Raw genomic sequence first — 19855 nt, 5'->3', positions numbered from 1 at the left:
AATGTATTGTATACACAGAACATCGAACATGCCTTCCAACTTTTACCAATAGATCAGTGGGACCTGCATGCAGCTGGCCCTGGAAAGGGGCGGGGCTATGTGCAACGGGGGCGGGACCGGGCATCGAGGCCCCGGGTTTTCCATCCTCTTTGCCAGCGTACCCAGCCCCGTCTCTCCTTGCTGCGCACGGCACCTATCCAGCAATCACCGGCTGCTCCACAAAGCAGAGCAGCCATGATCACCTCCCCTCAAGGGACATCAGGGCAGGCTCCAAATAGCGGGACCATACCACTGTAATCAGGACAGTTGGGAGGAATGCTATAAATACATTATCATGTAGCGCCTATTATTCCTGTTGTCCGACTCTACCTGTATGACTACATGTGAAGGAAAACACAGAGGCTGCTTCTTTTGCCCAACGTTTGGGAATTTATGATATTTTAGTTTTCGGAACTTGTCTCCTGTCCTACATAACAGTTTATAGACGCTGTGACCAGGGGTGAGGGTCATTAAGTCGACAGTAATTAGATCTTTTGGTCGGCAGTGAAAAGGTCTACATATGAAAAAGATCGACCTGGTTTAAATTGACGCTGAAAACGATCAACACAATCCAAAAGGCTGCATGAAAAAGGTCAACACAGGAATAGGTCGACATGAGTTATTAAAGAAAATTGTGTATGTGGAAATCTGCTGACACGGGCACTGTATAAGTGTACAGCGACACGGACACACAGCTCCAATTTCTATTCACTTTTTTAATTTTAACCTATTTTTCTGTTTTGTGCCAATGAATAAACTGTATATTTAGAACAATTGGTCTGTACACAGACTCCGTCCTGCCCCCACTTAAAGTTATTCCTCCTGGTTATATATGGTGGCTAATTATTAATATTATGTAGTTTGAGCAGAAAATATTGTGGTATCAGTGGATGAGTCAAAAACTCAGGCTGCTCCCGGATCCGATGGCGCTACACCCCACGCCCCTGAAACAGCAGACACTGGAGGAGGATTCGAACCCGTGGTGGCTCAGCCTGAGTGGCTGTCCCAGACGCTGAACTAACGGTACACGCCACTGTACCAGCCACTCATACACGGACTGTTCGTGTATCTCGTAGCTACAATGCAGTGACGTCATTCACGCTGTGCCGCACCATCGCCACCTATTGGCAGCTGCTGGAACTACACCTGGCACATAATGCATCGTCATCACTGCTGCTCCCCCTACATGAGCACTCTGCCGGCTGTTCTGATGGAGGCAGTCACTGACTGGGACGCCATGTTCCTGCGTAGAAGAAGCGGCTGGTAAGTGCACATGTGCAGAACACCCCCTGAGCATTGAGCAACCTGTGGGTGAGAACTGGAGCTCAGTCTGTATGTTGGTCATGTATGTGACTCCCACAGGGCTGCTGCATGGTGCTCCTGGGGATATCTATGTGTATGGGCATACCAGTGTATCCTCAGCAGCGCTACTCTATGGCTCAGGTTGTAATATCTCAGCCCCAGTGCTGTCTGCATTATTATACACTGTAAATTATCTATCTGCTTTCCCAAAGTGTGACACAGGTGTATATAGACCAGATTATAATCTATGGGAAGCCTCTGTGTGTATACCATATGTTCTCTCTCTGCTGCAGTAGCTATGCGCGCTTTGCTATGTTCTATGATAATAAACACATGTGAGTGTAATGGTAAATATGTGCCCGGCATGCCAATGTGGTGAGATACAGGTGAGCCAAACCGTACAGGCTAGCAAACTGCACGTAGCCATTAGTGCAGATGTAGGATAACTGGGCATACTGTATATAGGCTGGGATCACTGCTGCGTTCAGGTGACACCAAGTACATGTCACCCGCCGGGATTGCTTGCTGGATGGTTATACAGGGATTATTGTCACATTAGTTATACTGTAGTCTAAAGTGTATACTGTATTATCTACCATCCTAATGGGGCATACACACAGGGGGCGGGATGTACTAAAGGGAAAATGTGATAAAACGGGGGTTTTACCGCATTTTCCTTTGTACCATTACCCGTCCGCCCCATCTCCGCCTGGCAGGGTATCTCCACCTCTGGGTGGCGATACCCTATAGATGCCTATGGGCTTCTATCGCCGCCCGCCGTCCTTGCGACCCATCCTCCATCGATCTACTCCTCCCTCAGCAGGTGTCACAGCCGGGAGGAGGAGAGGCAGGGGGACACTGACAGCCGCCAGGATGTGACGGAGACCCCCGCACACCACATTACAGGTATCGCGGGGGTCTCCGTCACCGCAACCCAATGCTAGCCGCATATGTTAGTACATATGCGGTAGCATCGCGGCGGCTGGCGATTTACATTAATACATCCCGCCCAGGGGGATATGAGGCTTATTTCTAAGTGATCTGACTAGATCGCTTAGAAATGAAAAAAGGATCACTCCATGTGTATACCCTCTGGTGATGACGATTGCGCGGTCCCGCGCGTCGCTGTTGCTTGACTAGATTTACACTGCATCCAGTTATAAATCTAGTCATCGCCAATGTTCTCACACCAGAGAACACTGGCCCTGACAGATTGTTCAGCACACAATGCTGAGCCATCTGTGCTTAACTGCAAACTTAGCACAGAGGCTCACTTGCACTGTGTGTGCACAGCTTTAGGGATGGACGTCTTTGCAATTGATGACAATAGTGCAACTGCCCATTGATTGTGGCACACTATGCAATGGATGACCATCAATGTTTTTACCTATTGATGGTGATCCATTTTCTTTGACTGATTGGATTGTGGGCCAATCAAAACATGTAGGCGGTGCTTCATGAGTGTTGGGGCAGAGCTATGCTGTGTGGGGCTGAAAGACAGATGAAAATGTGATGAAAGACAGTGTGGGGCTGGTGCGATGGTGACAGTGTGGGGCTGTTGCAATGGGGATACTACAGTGCGGGCTGGAGCAATGGGGAGACTACAGTGTGGAGCAGGTGCAATGGGGAGACTACAGTGTGGGGCTGGTGTGATGGGAGACTACAGTGTGGGGCTGGTGCGATGGGGACAGTGTGGGGCTGCTGCGATGGGGGACAGTGTGGGGTAGGTGCAATGGGGTTAGGGTTTTTTTCCTTGAAATGCCGCCTGCCACCGCTGGGAATAAAGAATAATCCGCGTGGCATTATGTGAATTTTGGCTCAATCCGCGTGGCATTATGTGAATTTTGGCTCAATACGTTTGGCATAATGTGTAAGGGGCAAGTATAATGGGGTCTATTATTTTGTTGCAGAATGTGTAGAAGTGGTATATGGTGTGGAACACGGTACTTGTGGAGTAGCACGGCTCCCACGACCTGCATCGTATGCAGATCGTATGCTAAAAATCGCATCGCATAGCATGTGGCATACGATGGCATACGATGCGATGCGATGTTTTACCGATTTTTGACTATTTTAGCTCAAAAATCGTATGCCATCGCATAACATCGTATGCCATATGTAGTGGCATACGATGTCATACGATGCGATACGATGTTTTACCGATTTTAGAGCAAAAATGGACAAAAATCGGTAAAACATCGGATAACATCGTATGCCATATGTAGTGGCATACGATGTCATACGATGCGATACGATGTTTTTCCGATTTTTGAGCAAAAATGGTGAAAAATCGGTAAAACATCGGATAACATCGTATGCCATATGTAGTGGCATACGATGTCATATGATGCGATACGATGTTTTACCGATTTTTGAGCAAAAATGGTGAAAAATCGGTAAAACATCGCATGGCATCGTATGCCATCGATGCGATACAATGTTTTACCGATTTTTTTGAGCCATTTTAGCTCAAAAATCGTATGCGATCGCATCGGATGCCATACAATGGCATCCGATGCGATGCGATGGCACCCGATTTTGCACTGAAATGCATCAGAATGCATTGAAATGTGTATTAAAGTAGTGAAATGCCCCCAAATGCCATTTTTCATAGTGCACCACCCCCACTATCAACGTCAACCCGAAGCGTGGCGAGCGCAGCGAGCCCGCGAGGGGCGGCGGTACGCGTCCTACGACCTTTTTCATACCCCCACTATCCACGTCGGCGTGGAGTTGAGAATAGAATAGTGTGGCGAGCGCAGCGAGCCACCGAGCCCGAAGCGTGGCGAGCGCAGCGAGCCCCGCGAGGGGACGCGGATACCTTCACAGCTATACGCGTCTCCTCGCGGGCTTTACAGGTATCCGCGTCCCCTCGCGGGGCTCGCTGCGCTCGCCACGCTTCGGGCTCGGTGGCTCGCTGCGCTCGCCACACTATTCTATTCTCAACTCCACGCCGACGTGGATAGTGGGGGTATGAAAAAGGTCGTAGGACGCGTACCGCCGCCCCTCACGGGCTCGCTGCGCTCGCCACGCTTCGGGTTGACGTTGATAGTGGGGGTGGTGCACTATGAAAAATGGCATTTGGGGGCATTTCACTACTTTAATACACATTTCAATGCATTCTGATGCATTTCAGTGCAAAATCAGGTGCCATCGCATCGCATCGGATGCCATTGTATGGCATCCGATGCGATCGCATACGATTTTTGAGCTAAAATGGCTCAAAAAAATCGGTAAAACATTGTATCGCATCGATGGCATACAATGCCATACGATGTTTTACCGATTTTTCACAATTTTTGCTCAAAAATCGGTAAAACATCGTATCGCATCGTATGACATCGTATGCCACTACATATGGCATACGATGTTATCCGATGTTTTACCGATTTTTGACCATTTTTGCTCAAAAATCGGTAAAACATCGTATCGCATCGTATGACATCGTATGCCACTACATATGGCATACGATGCCATGCGATGGCATACGATTTTTGAGCAAAAATGCTCAAAAATCGGTAAAACATCGCATCGCATCGTATGACATCGTATGCCACTACATATGGCATACGATGCCATACGATGGGAGCCGTGATACTCCACAAGTACCTGGAGTACAAGGCCAATTTTGAGTGTCCACACCCTCTTTTCCTGAGCGCTCGCGCACAAATGTGTTGACACTATTGACACCAAGGTGGGCCTGTGTACTTTAAATGCTAGGACCTATTTTTAATCCCCTTCCCGCCCTTTATCTGCTCTCTGAGCGTGCACACTGGCACCATCTCTTTGCAAGTTTTTGAACAGGATTCTCCTAAACTCACTATGCCGCTATTTTTACATACTGTTGTAGACCAGCATTTTTTTTTTTTTAAATATGGATGTTTTCCTCCTCTTCCCTCCCCTTCAGGATGCTACTAAAACCTTGCTGCCACTGAGGACCCCCAGGACGTTGCTCAGGACACCGCCCATCATAGACGGGAAGGATACAGGCGGGGAGACAGCTGCCCCAACTCCGCCCCCAGGGCGCTGCGGCAGAGAACACAGCCCAACGCTGCTAGGAACGACGCTGAGGAGGAGAGAGGTGCCCTATCCGACAGATGCTGCAGTACCCCCACCTGCGACCGATTCTATGTGAGTGCACTCTTCGGTCACGACTGGCGAAGAGTATGTCTTGGGGGGGGGGGGGAGCGAGGGAGGGGAGAGGAGGTGCAAGATTAATCTGCTTTGGGCTAAGGGAAGAGGTGTGGCATGATGCTAGGTGGTGGGTTGTGATTACATGTAATGGGCATTAAGGGGTTTAGCAGTGGTGTCAAACTCATGGCCCTCCAGCTGTTGTGGAACTACACTTCCCAGCATGCCCTACCACAGATTTTAGCGATCTATTATATAAAATCTGTGGCAGGGCATGTAGGGATGTGTACTTCCACAACAGCTGTAGGGCCGTGACTTTGACACCACTGGGTTAAGGGATACTTTTTAAATATGTTATAGGTACACGGTAACATCATAATGTCCCCCCTTCTGTTATTTTGTTTGTTTAAAATAAAATTGATGGCGCCATCTGTGTGTGTGTATACGTATATGTGTGTATATATTCGATCCCTTACCACCGTGGCAAGCGCAGAGGGGAAGGGGGAGCTTCCAGATCACAGGACAGTGGACGCGTACTTCCGGGAGCTGCGCCGCCTGGACCACAGGAGGAGACTGGTCAGCCCTGCAGCGCTGCCCTGGTGTGGACCGTCTGGTGGTGAGTACAGTCAGACTGCTGCATGATGTCGCCGGCTACCCCCGCTGCCACCATGTCCTGACTGCCTCTCCTTCCTCCACCCTCCCACGCTGCTGCCTCGGCCTCCCGTTTACTGCTGCACCAGCCGCCCTCCTCCATTTCTACATACAGTATAAGGGTGACATTTTGATGGCTTACAATTTAAGGGGCTGTTGTGATGAAAGACAGTGTGGGGCTGGTGCGATGGTGACAGTGTGGGGCTGGTGCGATGGTGACAGTGTGGGGCTGTTGCAATGGGGAGACTACAGTGCGGGCTGGAGCAATGGGGAGACTACAGTGTGGAGCAGGTGCAATGGGGAGACTACAGTGTGGGGCTGGTGTGATGGGAGACTACAGTTTGGGGCTGGTGTGATGGGAGACTACAGTGTGGGGCTGGTGCGATGGGGACAGTGTGGGGCTGCTGCGATGGGGGACAGTGTGGGGTAGGTGCAATGGGGTTAGGGTTTTTTTCCTTGAAATGCCGCCTGCCACCGCTGGGAATAAAGAATAATCCGCGTGGCATTATGTGAATTTTGGCTCAATCCGCGTGGCATTATGTGAATTTTGGCTCAATACGTTTGGCATAATGTGTAAGGGGCAAGTATAATGGGGTCTATTATTTTGTTGCAGAATGTGTAGAAGTGGTATATGGTGTGGAACACTACACAAGGCCAATTTTGAGTGTCCACACCCTCTTTTCCTGAGCGCTCGCGCACAACTGTGTTGACACTATTGACACCAAGGTGGGCCTGTGTACTTTAAATGCCAGGACCTATTTTTAATCCCCTTCCCGCCCTTTATCTGCTCTTTGAGCGTGCACACTGGCACCATCTCTTTGCAAGTTTTTGAACAGGATTCTCCTAAACTCACTATGCCGCTATTTTTACATACTGTTGTAGACCAGCATTTTTTTTTTTTAAATATGGATGTTTTCCTCCTCTTCCCTCCCCTTCAGGATGCTACTAAAACCTTGCTGCCACTGAGGACCCCCAGGACGTTGCTCAGGACACCGCCCAACATAGACGGGAAGGATACAGGCGGGGAGACAGCTGCCCCAACTCCGCCCCCAGGGTGCTGCGGCAGAGAACACAGCCCAACGCTGCTAGGAATGACGCTGAGGAGGAGAGAGGTGCCCTATCCGACAGATGCTGCAGTACCCCCACCTGCGACCGATTCTATGTGAGTGCACTCTTCGGTCACGACTGGCGAAGAGTATGTCTTGGGGGGGGGGGGGAGCGAAGAAGGGGAGAGGAGGTGCAAGATTAATCTGCTTTGGGCTAAGGGAAGAGGTGTGGCATGATGCTAGGTGGTGGGTTGTGATTATATGTAATGGGCATTAAGGGGTTTAGCAGTGGTGTCAAACTCATGGCCCTCCAGCTGTTGTGGAACTACACTTCCCAGCATGCCCTACCACAGATTTTTGCGATCCATTATATAAAATCTGTGGCAGGGCATGTAGGGATGTGTACTTCCACAACAGCTGTAGGGCCGTGACTTTGACACCACTGGGTTAAGGGATACTTTTTAAATATGTTATAGGTACACGGTAACATCATAATGTCCCCCCTTCTGTTATTTTGTTTGTTTAAAATAAAATTGATGGCGCCATCTGTGTGTGTGTATACGTATGTGTGTGTATATATTCGCTCCCTTACCACCGTGGCAAGCGCAGCGAGCCCGCAAGGGGGGACGATCCACGTCCCCCCCTTGTCGGGATTTTGAACGCCGGGATTCCGGCGTCGTGATTTCATACTGAATCCTCGCTCCCTTACCACCTCCTTCTCTTCCGATTCCTCTCCTCTGCTTCCCTCCTCCTTTCCTATGCTTCCCTCCTCCGCACCCCCTCTCCCCCTCCACTGCTCTTCTGCTCTCCCTTCTAACTCTTCCTCTACTCTGCTCCCCATCCTCCTCTGCCCCCCCTCCTCCTCACCTCCACTCCTCCTCAGCTCCTTCTTCTCTGATCCCCCTCCTCTCCTCCACTTCCCCCTCCTCCACAACCCCTATCTTCCTCTCCCCTGCTCTCTCTTTCCCCTCTATCTCTCTCCTGCTCACCAATTTCCCCACACTTCTCTATCTCTCTTTCAGACTGCCGGTGACCTCGTGCTGGGGTGCAGGAAGAGAAGAGAGGGGGGGAGAAAGAGAGAGAGAGAGAGAGAGAGAGGGGGGGAGAGAGGGAGAGAGGGGGAGGTGGAGAGAGAGAGGGGGAGAGAGGGGGAGGGGGAGAGAGAGAGGGGGGAGAGAGAGAGGGAGAGAGAGAGGGGAAGAGGGAGAGAGAGAGTGAGTTGTGGGGAAATTGGTGAGGAGGAGAGAGATAGAGGGGAAAGAGAGAACAGGGGAGAGGAGGGGGATAAGGGAAGAAGGAGCGGAGGAGTGGAAGAGGAGAGGGGGCAAAGGAGCGGAAGAGGAGAGGGAGCAGAATAGAGGAAGCGGAGGAGGAGGGGAAGCAGAGGAGAGTAGGGGGATCGGAGGATGGAGAGTAGATGAGAAGGTGGTGGGGGAGCTGAGGAAAGGAGGAGGAGGAGGAGAGAAGAAGGAAGAGCAGGAGCAGAGGAGGGAAAGTGAAGGAGAGGAGAAGGGGGAGCAGAGGAGAGGGGGTGAGGAGGCAATGGGGAGACTACAGTGTGGGGCTGGTGTGATGGGAGACTACAGTGTGGGGCTGGTGTGATGGGAGACTACAGTGTGGGGCTGGTGTGATGGGAGACTACAGTGTGGGGCTGGTGCGATGGGGGACAGTGTGGGGTAGGTGCAATGGGGTTAGGTTTTTTTTCCTTGAAATGCCGCCTGCCACCGCTGGGAATAAAGAATAATCCGCGTGGCATTATGTGAATTTTGGCTCAATCCGCGTGGCATTATGTGAATTTTGGCTCAATACGTTTGGCATAATGTGTAAGATGCAAGTATAATGGAGTCTATTATTTTGTTGCAGAATGTGTAGAAGTGGTATATGGTGTGGAACACTACACAAGGCCAATTTTGAGTGTCCACACCCTCTTTTCCTGAGCGCTCGCGCACAAATGTGTTGACACTATTGACACCAAGGTGGGCCTGTGTACTTTAAATGCCAGGACCTATTTTTAATCCCCTTCCCGCCCTTTATCTGCTCTCTGAGCGTGCACACTGGCACCATCTCTTTGCAAGTTTTTGAACAGGATTCTCCTAAACTCACTATGCCGCTATTTTTACATACTGTTGTAGACCAGCATTTTTTTTTTTTAAATATGGATGTTTTCCTCCTCTTCCCTCCCCTTCAGGATGCTACTAAAACCTTGCTGCCACTGAGGACCCCCAGGACGTTGCTCAGGACACCGCCCAACATAGACGGGAAGGATACAGGCGGGGAGACAGCTGCCCCAACTCCGCCCCCAGGGCGCTGCGGCAGAGAACACAGCCCAACGCTGCTGGGAACGACGCTGAGGAGGAGAGAGGTGCCCTATCCGACAGATGCTGCAGTACTGCACATAGCCATTAGTGCAGATGTGGGATAACTGGGCATACTGTATATAGGCTGGGATCACTGCTGCGTTCAGGTGACACCAAGTACATGTCACCCGCCGGGATTGCTTGCTGGATGGTTATACAGGGATTATTGTCACATTAGTTATACTGTAGTCTAAAGTGTATACTGTATTATCTACCATCCTAATGGGGCATACACACAGGGGGCGGGATGTACTAAAGGGAAAATGTGATAAAACGGGGGTTTTACCGCATTTTCCTATGTACCATTATCCGTCCGCCCCATCTCCGCCTGGCAGGGTATCTCCACCTCTGGGTGGCGATACCCTATAGATGCCTATGGGCTTCTATCGCCGCCCGCCGTCCTTGCGACCCATCCTCCATCGATCTACTCCTCCCTCAGCAGGTGTCACAGCCAGGATGTGACGGAGACCCCCGCACACCACATTACAGGTATCGCGGGGGTCTCCGTCACCGCAACCCGATGCTAGCCGCATATGTTAGTACATATGCGGTAGCATCGCGGCGGCTGGCGATTTATATTAATACATCCCGCCCAGGGGAATATGAGGCTTATTTCTAAGTGATCTGACTAGATCGCTTAGAAATGAAAAAAGGATCACTCCATGTGTATACCCTCTGGTGATGACGATTGCGCGGTCCCGCGCGTCGCTGTTGCCTGACTAGATTTACACTGCATCCAGTTATAAATCTAGTCATCGCCAGTGTTCTCACACCAGAGAACACTGGCCGTGACAGATTGTTCAGCACACAATGCTGAGCCATCTGTGCTTAACTGCAAACTTAGCACAGAGGCTCACTTGCACTGTGTGTGCACAGCTTTAGGGATGGACGTCTTTGCAATTGATGACAATAGTGCATACACACTATTGTGCAATGGATGACCATCAATGTTTTTACCTATTGATGGTGATCCATTTTCTTTGACTGATTGGATTGTGGGCCAATCAAAACATGTAGGCGGTGCTTCATGAGTGTTGGGGCAGAGCTATGCTGGTGGTAAGGGTTGCTGGTCTTACTGTACTGCATATTAAAAGAATAATAATAAAAAATATATATATAATTTATGTAAGGTGCTAAACAACATATAATGGTGATTCAATTGTTTTGTGCACCCGTAGCTCTTGCCTAATGTAGTGGGAGCTAATGAATTGTTCGCAGCCCTTGCCCTGGTCTTGTTGGCTGCATTTTTGCGCCCTAAATAAACTAGATGCAGCTTATTGCCCTACTGTGCGCGAAGGGTGCGAGGAGAAATCCAGGTGACGTGCAGCCTGGGAGTCGGGTCACCAAACAATTGACTTTGATTTTAAAGCTCGTTTGTCACTGAGCGCCCTTTAGCTGTTTTGAAACTACACATCCCAGCATGCCTTGCCATAGTTTTAGTATTCCCTAATAGCAGAACTGTGGCAAGGCATGATGGGACTTGCAGTTTCACAACAGCTGGCGGGCCATAGTTTGGACATGATTGGTGTATTGGGTTCGTTAGCTGTTCACTAGCCTTTTGCACAAACCACTTTGGCACATATGGAGATGTAATCTCTTTATTAGTCTTTTTATTAGTCTTGCACTCTACTATTACATATAATGCATGCCTTGACACCGTTTCACCGTTCGTGACACCCAAAATGTCGTTAAAATATTTGTTCCAACCAGATTGTTGCTCGGAAAATGTCCAAACTTTTTTTATTTCTTTACATTTTTGAAATACACAAAAAAGGGATTTTTGTAAGAACTTACCGTTCGAATCCCTTTCTCTGATATGGTCCTGGTGACACAGCTCAACACTGGGATGTAGGAGGGTCCGAAGGAGCCAGGCACCTATCCTAAATCTTTTAGAGGGTAGGCTCCTCCCCTACTGCATCCCGGACTCTTCAGTTCAATCTTTCAAAGCCACTGGAATACATTAACTCAGTACAAACGCCTGCACATATTATATGCACATTTTTTAACAATAACTGTTACTTTAACCAATTAAACATGAACATCATGAACACTGGCATACTTACTGGGCGTAAGGGAGGGATCGCTGTGTCACCAGGACCATATCAGAGAAAGGGATTTGAACGGTAAGTTCTTACAAAAATCCCTTTTTCTCTTTCAATGGTCCTGGTGACACAGCTCAACACTGGGACGTTCCAGAGCCGGTCCTTTGTGTGGGTACGCTCAGGTCTGCAGCTCTCATCACTGCTCGCCCGAATGATGCGTCCTCCGACGCGAACTCATGGAACCTATAGAATTTGGCAAAGGTATGAACAGATGACCAAGTGGCAGCCCTGCAAACCTGCTCAGCTGTTGCCCCATGTCGAACCGCCCAAGAGGTGGCAACTGACCTGGTGGTATGCGCATTTATCCTTGCCGGAACAGGCCTTCCAACTTTAGTGTATGCAAAAGCTATCACAGAGCGCAACCACCTAGCAATGGTCTGCTTAGATGCCGGCCAACCAATCTTGTGTATGTCATACAACACTAACAAGGTGTCAGTCTTTCTGACACTCTTAACTCTGTCCACATAAATGCGTAATGCACGCACAACATCAAAATTCCTCAATTTGTCCCTTTTTCTAGAACCCTCTGGGGGTTGAAACACAGGTAGAACTATCTCCTGGTTTAGATGGAAAGCAGAGACTACTTTTGGTAAAAACTGAGGTACCGTCCGAAGAACTGCCCTATCCTCATGAAATATCAAGAAAGGAGACTTGCATGACAATGCTCCTACAGTAACTCTGACACCCTCTTCGCTGATGCCACTGCCAACAAGAATACCAGCTTCCATGTGAGAAACTTAAGGTCCGCCGACCTTAATGGTTCAAAAGGTGACTTCTGAGGCGAGAGAGAGAGAGAGGGTGAGGCGAGAGAGAGAGAGAGAGAGAGAGAGGCTTAGCCGGCAGGAAGAGCTGACAGCCACTGCTAGCAGAGAGCAGCTTAGCGTTGTGGCGGGGGGGGGGGGGGGGATTTGTCACTTTAAAGAGCTGCCATGCCGCTCACTTCTCAGGACTTCAGCAGTGGTAACAGCATGGGGGACGGTGGCGGGCTACATCTGTAACAACAGACACACAGCTTTCAGCAGAGAGCTCATCAGCGTTTCAGTGCATGCAGGGGGGGCGGATGAGAAAGTTTGCAACGGGGTGTCAGCGCACCAGGGGGGCAGCGGAAGGGCGCAAAGTCCCAGACACAAAAAGGGCAGGAACACTAATTTCTGTGTCCTACGGATGACAGAAGGAGGGTGATATGGTCAGATGTATCTGCCTTCACCGTGGTTCGCAACAAGAAGATTTTGACCCAACTTGAATAACTCTGCAGCTCTTAAGGCCCCCATCTGCTAGGGTGGGGAATCGCCTGTGGTACCCCGCCAACTCACCCGGCAGCTGCTACGTTCAGTTCACAAATATTTCTACCCATGCATGTTCTTTATATAAACACCTCTTTCTACACTTTTATGAAAACTCTTCACTACTGTATAACCGCAGCTCACCGTTACCAATTCTAAACAGTCTCTTGTTACAGTACATCTTCAGTTGTGACACCTGTCAGTATCACACTGACCCCAGGGGTTAATAAACTGCTTTCTGTTCTACCCTGATACTAGTAAATCCCCTAAACTCCAATACTGCTCTAAAACAAACAGTCATATTTATTGTGGGTTTTATTACTGTTTTAATTCAGCTCATCCTGGAAAAGGATTTGTGGCATTGAGAAAACCTCTGCGAGTATTTATAACAGTGTCTTGAGAATAAAACATTAATCTGGTCATGTAATTATAAATATGGTCAAAATAATAGGCAAAATCAGTGCTGGTGGCTGCCAATCGTAAAATATGTGATAACAGAAGTGAATCACTTGCCTCACCACATAATTACTTTTAAGTACGATATAAACAATCAACTAAATATATATTTTTTTGGCATTTTTCAATAAAGAAACTTTTAGCCTAGTGCTGCTGTGAAAAAAATTCTGATACTCTCTCTAGGTCTGTGGGTCCCAACCTCGGTCCTCAGGACCCTCCAACAGTCTGCGTTTTCCAGGTCACCCGGCAGGTGCACTCATTATTCACTGACACATTTTAAAAGATCACAGGTGGAGCAAAGTATTTCACCTGTGATCCTGCATGGAGGCCTGGAAAATGTACACTGTTGGGGAGTCCTGATGACCGAGGTTGAGAACCACTGCTCTTGGGTGTTGGGATTTAAAAAAAGTTTGGGAACCACTGTCCTACGCCATACTAGAAAGATGTACCGAAAAAGTTACTTGCAGCCAATCAAGCAGGTCTGAATCACCCTCTACATTTAGTTTTCTGTACTGTTGCTGGAAGTCTGCATACTTTTATTCAGGCAATGTATGGTTCTATCTATATGATGCTTTGAAATAAAAATCATTCTTTCAAAAAAAAAAACCTTTCAAAAATTCTATAGACTTAATGTTCTATAGAAATATCTCACAAGAAGCATTTAGGCATAGACACGCCCATAGGTTTATTTATTTATTAACAGTTTCTTATATAGCGCACACATATTTCACAGCGCTTTACAGAGAATACTTGAACATTCGAATCAGTCCCTGCCCCAGTGGAGCTTACAATCTAATCCCTACCACACACACACACATTCCAGGGTTAATTTTGTTGGAAGCCAATTAACCTACCAGTATATTTTTGGATTGTGGGAGGAAACTGGAGTACCAGGAGGAAACCCACGCAAGTATGGGGAGAATATACAAACTCCACACAGTTAGAGCCATGGTGGGAATCGAACCCATTACCTCAGTGCTGTGAGGCAGTAATGCTAACCATTACACCATCCGTACTGCTCCATGTGGAGTTAGACACGCCCTTTGGGCACTGTGTGACACGCCCCTTACAAAGGCGCTTGGCGCATCCTACTGTAATTTTCCTGACTGTAGTTTTCAATTGTAGGAAATATGTTGTAACCACAAAGAAAAGTGATCTACATCAGATTCATAGACTAGTTAATAGTACCCCTTTTATACCAAAAACGCCAGGTCGCATCCGGGTTTTTGATCCCTGCTTCAAGCCGGGTGTGACCCTGCGTTTGCACCGTTTTACACCACTGTCGCATCCCCCCTGCCGCTTGGAGATTATAGTAGGTTTTTTATACAAGCGCTGGAAGGGTAAGGGAGGGTGGGTACCGTAGTTGGAGTACAAAAACAGATATACTGATAGGAGCAGTAAGATGAGTAAGTAGAATAAAGGTAAAATAAATAAAACCAGAAGAAAAAAATAAAATAAAAATAAATGAAAATAAAAATAAATATAAAAATAAAAATAAAAGTAAAAATAATAACCAAATAATTAAAACCAAAATCAAAGTAAATAAAAATAAAAAAAATAAATAAATACAAAATAACAATAAAATAAAATAAAAATAAAAATAAAATATAACTAAAAATAAAAATATGCGACAAATTAAATGTTTACACTCCTTTTTGGAGTTGGTAGAAGCAGTCCAGTAATAGGAGAGAGTAGTGGAGCGTGAGACTAGCTTACCCTGCACTAAGATATGTACTGCCGCAAGACGCAGGCTAAGTACAGTTCTGCCGGAGTTCCGGAGTTTTTTCTACAAGTGACGTCACCTGCCGGCTTTTACCTTGCGCTTGTAGCGGCACTGGCGGGCGGCTAGCTCTATGTCTCCTTCTCCGTCTGGGGGGCTTCCTGGTTCATCCAACGCGTTTCACACATCAGTGCTTTGTCAAGGACATCCTTGGCAGTACATATCTTAGTGCAGGGTAAGCTAGTCTCACGCTCCACTACTCTCTCCTATTACTGGACTGCTTCTACCAACTCCAAAAAGGAGTGTAAACATTTAATTGGTCGCATATTTTTATTTTTATTTTTAGTTATATTTTATTTTTATTTTATTTTATTGTTATTTTGTATTTATTTATTTTTTTTATTTTTATTTACTTTGATTTTGGTTTTAATTATTTGGTTATTATTTTTACTTTTATTTTTATATTTATTTTTATTTTTATTTTCATTTATTTTTTTTATTTTTTTTCTTCTGGTTTTATTTATTTTACCTTTATTCTACTTACTCATCTTACTGCTCCTATCAGTATATCTGTTTTTGTACTCCAACTACGGTACCCACCCTCCCTTACCCTTCCAGCGCTTGTATAAAAAACCTACTATTTTTCTACTGCCCTTACATATCAAGCTGCTCTATACCTTGTAGCGCATTTCTACTAAAAGGAATTTATTCATTTTTTCCACATCCGCTTGGAGATTATGTCATCTCCGATCGCCGCCGCCAGGACCCGGAATGCTGCGCTGGGGGCAAGCCCAGCACTAAGGTAATCTGCTGGGCTGCCCCCAGCCCCCGTCCACCCCTTGTCCGGGAGGTGAATGGATGCCGCTCACAGGCATCCATTCACCTCCTCTGCTACTGCTGTCTGCAGGGTATAGCAGACAGCAGTGCAGGCTGCCTGTGCCCCCCTTCCCCGTCCAACCTGCGGACACTGCACCGCGCCCCCCCGGGGTGGCCCTTTCGGACCGCACCCGACTCGGCTGAAATGATGCGGAGGGGTTACAATGCCTTTTGTTATATTTATTGTGGCACAAACACTCTGGGAAACTGTATATAGGAAAGTAGTGTATGGCGGCGGATGCTGGGAGTAGTAGTATAAGAACTGATAGTGTTAGCAATATGGTCGTATCGTTCATTAGACCCCACCTACTGTATGTGACTGCCAAAACTGGCTTACGCTCTAGAGCAGGCATGTACAACCTGCGGCCTTCTAGCTCCTGTGAAACTACACATCCCAGCATGTCGCTGAAACAGACACGGCCATTTTCATTGGCAATTGGAATCATTATATAAGGCTTGCTAATGTAATTTAGCAGAGAATTTCACCAACCAATGTTTTTTTTATTTTTTTTTTTGACAGCTGTATCCACCCAGAAAGCTACGAGCTCTCCTTAAACAGAACATTATTCCTGGTTAAAGTACCAACATCGGAGTGTACAAATTGGTTGTTTTTATTCTTGTGCCCTGCCAATTGCAGGGAAAAGGTAATAAACAATGGTAGCCTGGGTGATGCTCACACAAAAAGAACGATTTTGCTTAAACCATCCTGATTCTTAAAATGTCTGTAATTTTTTTAAATAGTCCAGACACCCAGTCGTTTGGCTATGTGCTTTGTACCAAACAGTACTCTCACACAGGTACTAGCTCTGTATGTGTACCCAGTACAGATACAAGCCTTGTACTTTGGTGTACCCAACTTGGCCTCCGAGTGAGGCAGAGACCTGTGTCACATGTAACCTCAGCATAGCATGTGACACAACACAGTAACAGCACAGCAAGAGCTGTAGGCTTTCCTCTGTATGTGTACACTGTAGCCTGTCCTCAGAGTAAGGCAGTGACCTATGTGTCACTTGTAATCTCAGCATAACATGTGGTACAACACTAACAGCAGAGCAAGAGCTGTGGACACTAACAGCACAGCAAGAGCTGTGGCTGCTGCTGCCCTTGGTATGTGTACACTGTATCTGTACACTGTAGCCTGGCCTCAGAGGAAGGCAGTGGCCTCTGTGTCACCTGTAATGGCAGCCGAGCATGTGTACTGACAGCCCAGCAAGAGATGTGGCTGCTGCTGCTGCCCTCAGTATGTGTACACTGTATCTGTACACTGTAGCCTGGCCTCAGAGTAAGGCAGTGACCTCTGTGTCACCTGTAATGGCAGCATAGCATGTGTACTGACAGCACTGCAAGAGTCTGTGCAGTGTGCACTGTATCTTACAATGTAACAAAACTGCAAGAGCTGAAGCTGCCCTTGTCCTCTGTATGACCCTGCTGTCTGCAAACTCTTCCCCCAAATCTGCATGTCCACTCTGACTCTGTAATAATGCTAGGGACACCATCTCTTTCTGTAAGAAATGAGGGGTACAAGGCAAAGAGACACTTGTAAGGCTTGCAAGCAGAGGCTACATAAAAATCTCCCCTTGTGGCCTCTGAGGACAAAGGGGACATCACCTCAGTGATCTGAGGAGGCCAGACAGGGCTATCCCTATGGGATGATAACCCAGGGTTAGATGCTGTCTATCACAGTGTTCTCAGATAACAGTGTAAACTGAGTTGTACCTTTCATGCAGGTTACTCTCTGCAGAGCTCTGGAGATTTCACCTGCCAATATACAGTATATACGTATACACTACACACACACAGAGAGAGAGAGAGAGAGAGAGAGTAGGTATAGGTAACCAGAGATAGAATCACTGGACAGGAGAGACAGTATAAGGAGATGAGCTGCCACAGGCCATAAACAACACCATGGTATATAACACAGGGGTGCTATGACCTAATTTACATACAGCCCAATACTGTCCTACCATGCTCTAAACCCCACTGTCTGATATCCCAGAACTTGGGGGAGCAGCTGCAGCCATAGATGCAGTTACTGGGAGACTAGGACATGCTGGAGCACAGGACTCCCTAGCAGCAGCAGTCAGGAGCCTCCAGCAGCATGCATGGGGGCCAAGCATATTAAAATGGCCGCCCAATCTGCGTTTTAGCTGGGGAAGCACCTGGTCACTGGGAGCAAACCCCGCTGTACGCTCCCCACCCGGTTAGCTCCGAGTAGGGATCGTGACGCAAGCTGCATCACTCTGGGACAGAGGTCTCAGGAGCCGGGGACCCTGGCGCAAACCGCAAGCAGTGGCGATGGGGTCCCCCCGGCAGCTTCTATGGCGCGCTTTTCAGGAAAAAGACGCGCTGTTTACACCGCCCATTGCCCGGACTCCCCTGCTAGCGGGGAGCCGGGATATACATACCCTGCCTGCTGGCCGGCGGCGGTGAGGCTGTGCGGACTGAGGCGCGGCCGCATGCAGCGGCGTCCAGTCACTCTGGGACGGCGGTCCCAGGAGCCGGGGACCCCCGCGCAGACCGCGAGCAGTGGCGCTGGGGTCCCCCCGGCAGCTCCCGCGACGCAGACAGGCAGTCGGTAGAAGCTGCCTGTCTGTCCTCAATGTTAAAAGGTGTAAAAACAAACATAAATGAAATAAAAATGTCTATTTGCCCTAAGAGGACAAAACTGTTGCACCCAGCTCCCCGGGCACATTCTAAGACTGCCTGGGATGGGGAAGTAGAGGGGAGGAGTCAGCCACACTTGTAAATTTCTTAAAGTGCCCATGCTCCTAGTGGTCGCCCTCTATTCCCCACTGTAACTCCAGTGCCACCTAGTGGATAAAGGAGAAAACTCTTCACTACTGTATAACCGCAGCTCACCGTTACCAATTCTAAACAGTCTCTTGTTACAGTACATCTTCAGTTGTGACACCTGTCAGTATCACACTGACCCCAGGGGTTAATAAACTGCTTTCTGTTCTACCCTGATACTAGTAAATCCCCTAAACTCCAATACTGCTCTAAAACAAACAGTCATATTTATTGTGGGTTTTATTACTGTTTTAATTCAGCTCATCCTGGAAAAGGATTTGTGGCATTGAGAAAACCTCTGCGAGTATTTATAACAGTGTCTTGAGAATAAAACATTAATCTGGTCATGTAATTATAATTATGGTCAAAATAATAGGCAAAATCAGTGCTGGTGGCTGCCAATCGTAAAATATGTGATAACAGAAGTGAATCACTTGCCTCACCACATAATTACTTTTAAGTACGATATAAACAATCAACTAAATATATATTTTTTTGGCATTTTTCAATAAAGAAACTTTTAGCCTAGTGCTGCTGTGAAAAAAATTCTGATACTCTCTCTAGGTCTGTGGGTCCCAACCTCGGTCCTCAGGACCCCCAACAGTCTGCGTTTTCCAGGTCACCCGGCAGGTGCACTCATTATTCACTGACACATTTTAAAAGATCACAGGTGGAGCAAAGTATTTCACCTGTGATCCTGCATGGAGGCCTGGAAAATGTACACTGTTGGGGAGTCCTGATGACCGAGGTTGCGAACCACTGCTCTTGGGTGTTGGGATTTAAAAAAAGTTTGGGAACCACTGTCCTATGCCATACTAGAAAGATGTACCGAAAAAGTTACTTGCAGCCAATCAAGCAGGTCTGAATCACCCTCTACATTTAGTTTTCTGTACTGTTGCTGGAAGTCTGCATACTTTTATTCAGGCAATGTATGGTTCTATCTATATGATGCTTTGAAATAAAAATCATTCTTTAAAAAAAAAAAAACCTTTCAAAAATTCTATAGACTTAATGTTCTATAGAAATATCTCACAAGAAGCATTTAGGCATAGACACGCCCATAGGTTTATTTATTTATTAACAGTTTCTTATATAGCACACA

The 19855-nt window shown here is 47.5% G+C and overlaps 1 long non-coding RNA gene across 3 annotated transcripts; it reads left to right on the top strand.

The window, feature by feature from the left end:
* Positions 1–1175: 1175 nt before the first annotated feature.
* On the top strand, positions 1176–9975 carry LOC146053781 (uncharacterized). 3 transcript variants are annotated; one of them, XR_014467807.1, is made up of 5 exons: positions 1176–1302; positions 5249–5472; positions 5966–6088; positions 7062–7285; positions 9358–9975. It is a non-coding gene; the product is annotated as an uncharacterized LOC146053781 (long non-coding RNA). The 3 variants fall into 3 exon arrangements; XR_014467806.1 differs by lacking the exon at positions 1176–1302 and having other exon boundaries at positions 5140–5472; XR_014467805.1 differs by lacking the exons at positions 1176–1302; positions 5249–5472 and having other exon boundaries at positions 5779–6088.
* The last annotated feature ends 9880 nt before the right edge of the window (positions 9976–19855 follow it).

Source organism: Crinia signifera, unplaced genomic scaffold (assembly GCF_055691185.1).
Source record: "Crinia signifera unplaced genomic scaffold, ASM5569118v1 HAP2_SCAFFOLD_197, whole genome shotgun sequence".
Taxonomy (NCBI): domain Eukaryota; kingdom Metazoa; phylum Chordata; class Amphibia; order Anura; family Myobatrachidae; genus Crinia; species Crinia signifera.
This window is presented reverse-complemented; position numbering and strand designations above follow the sequence as displayed.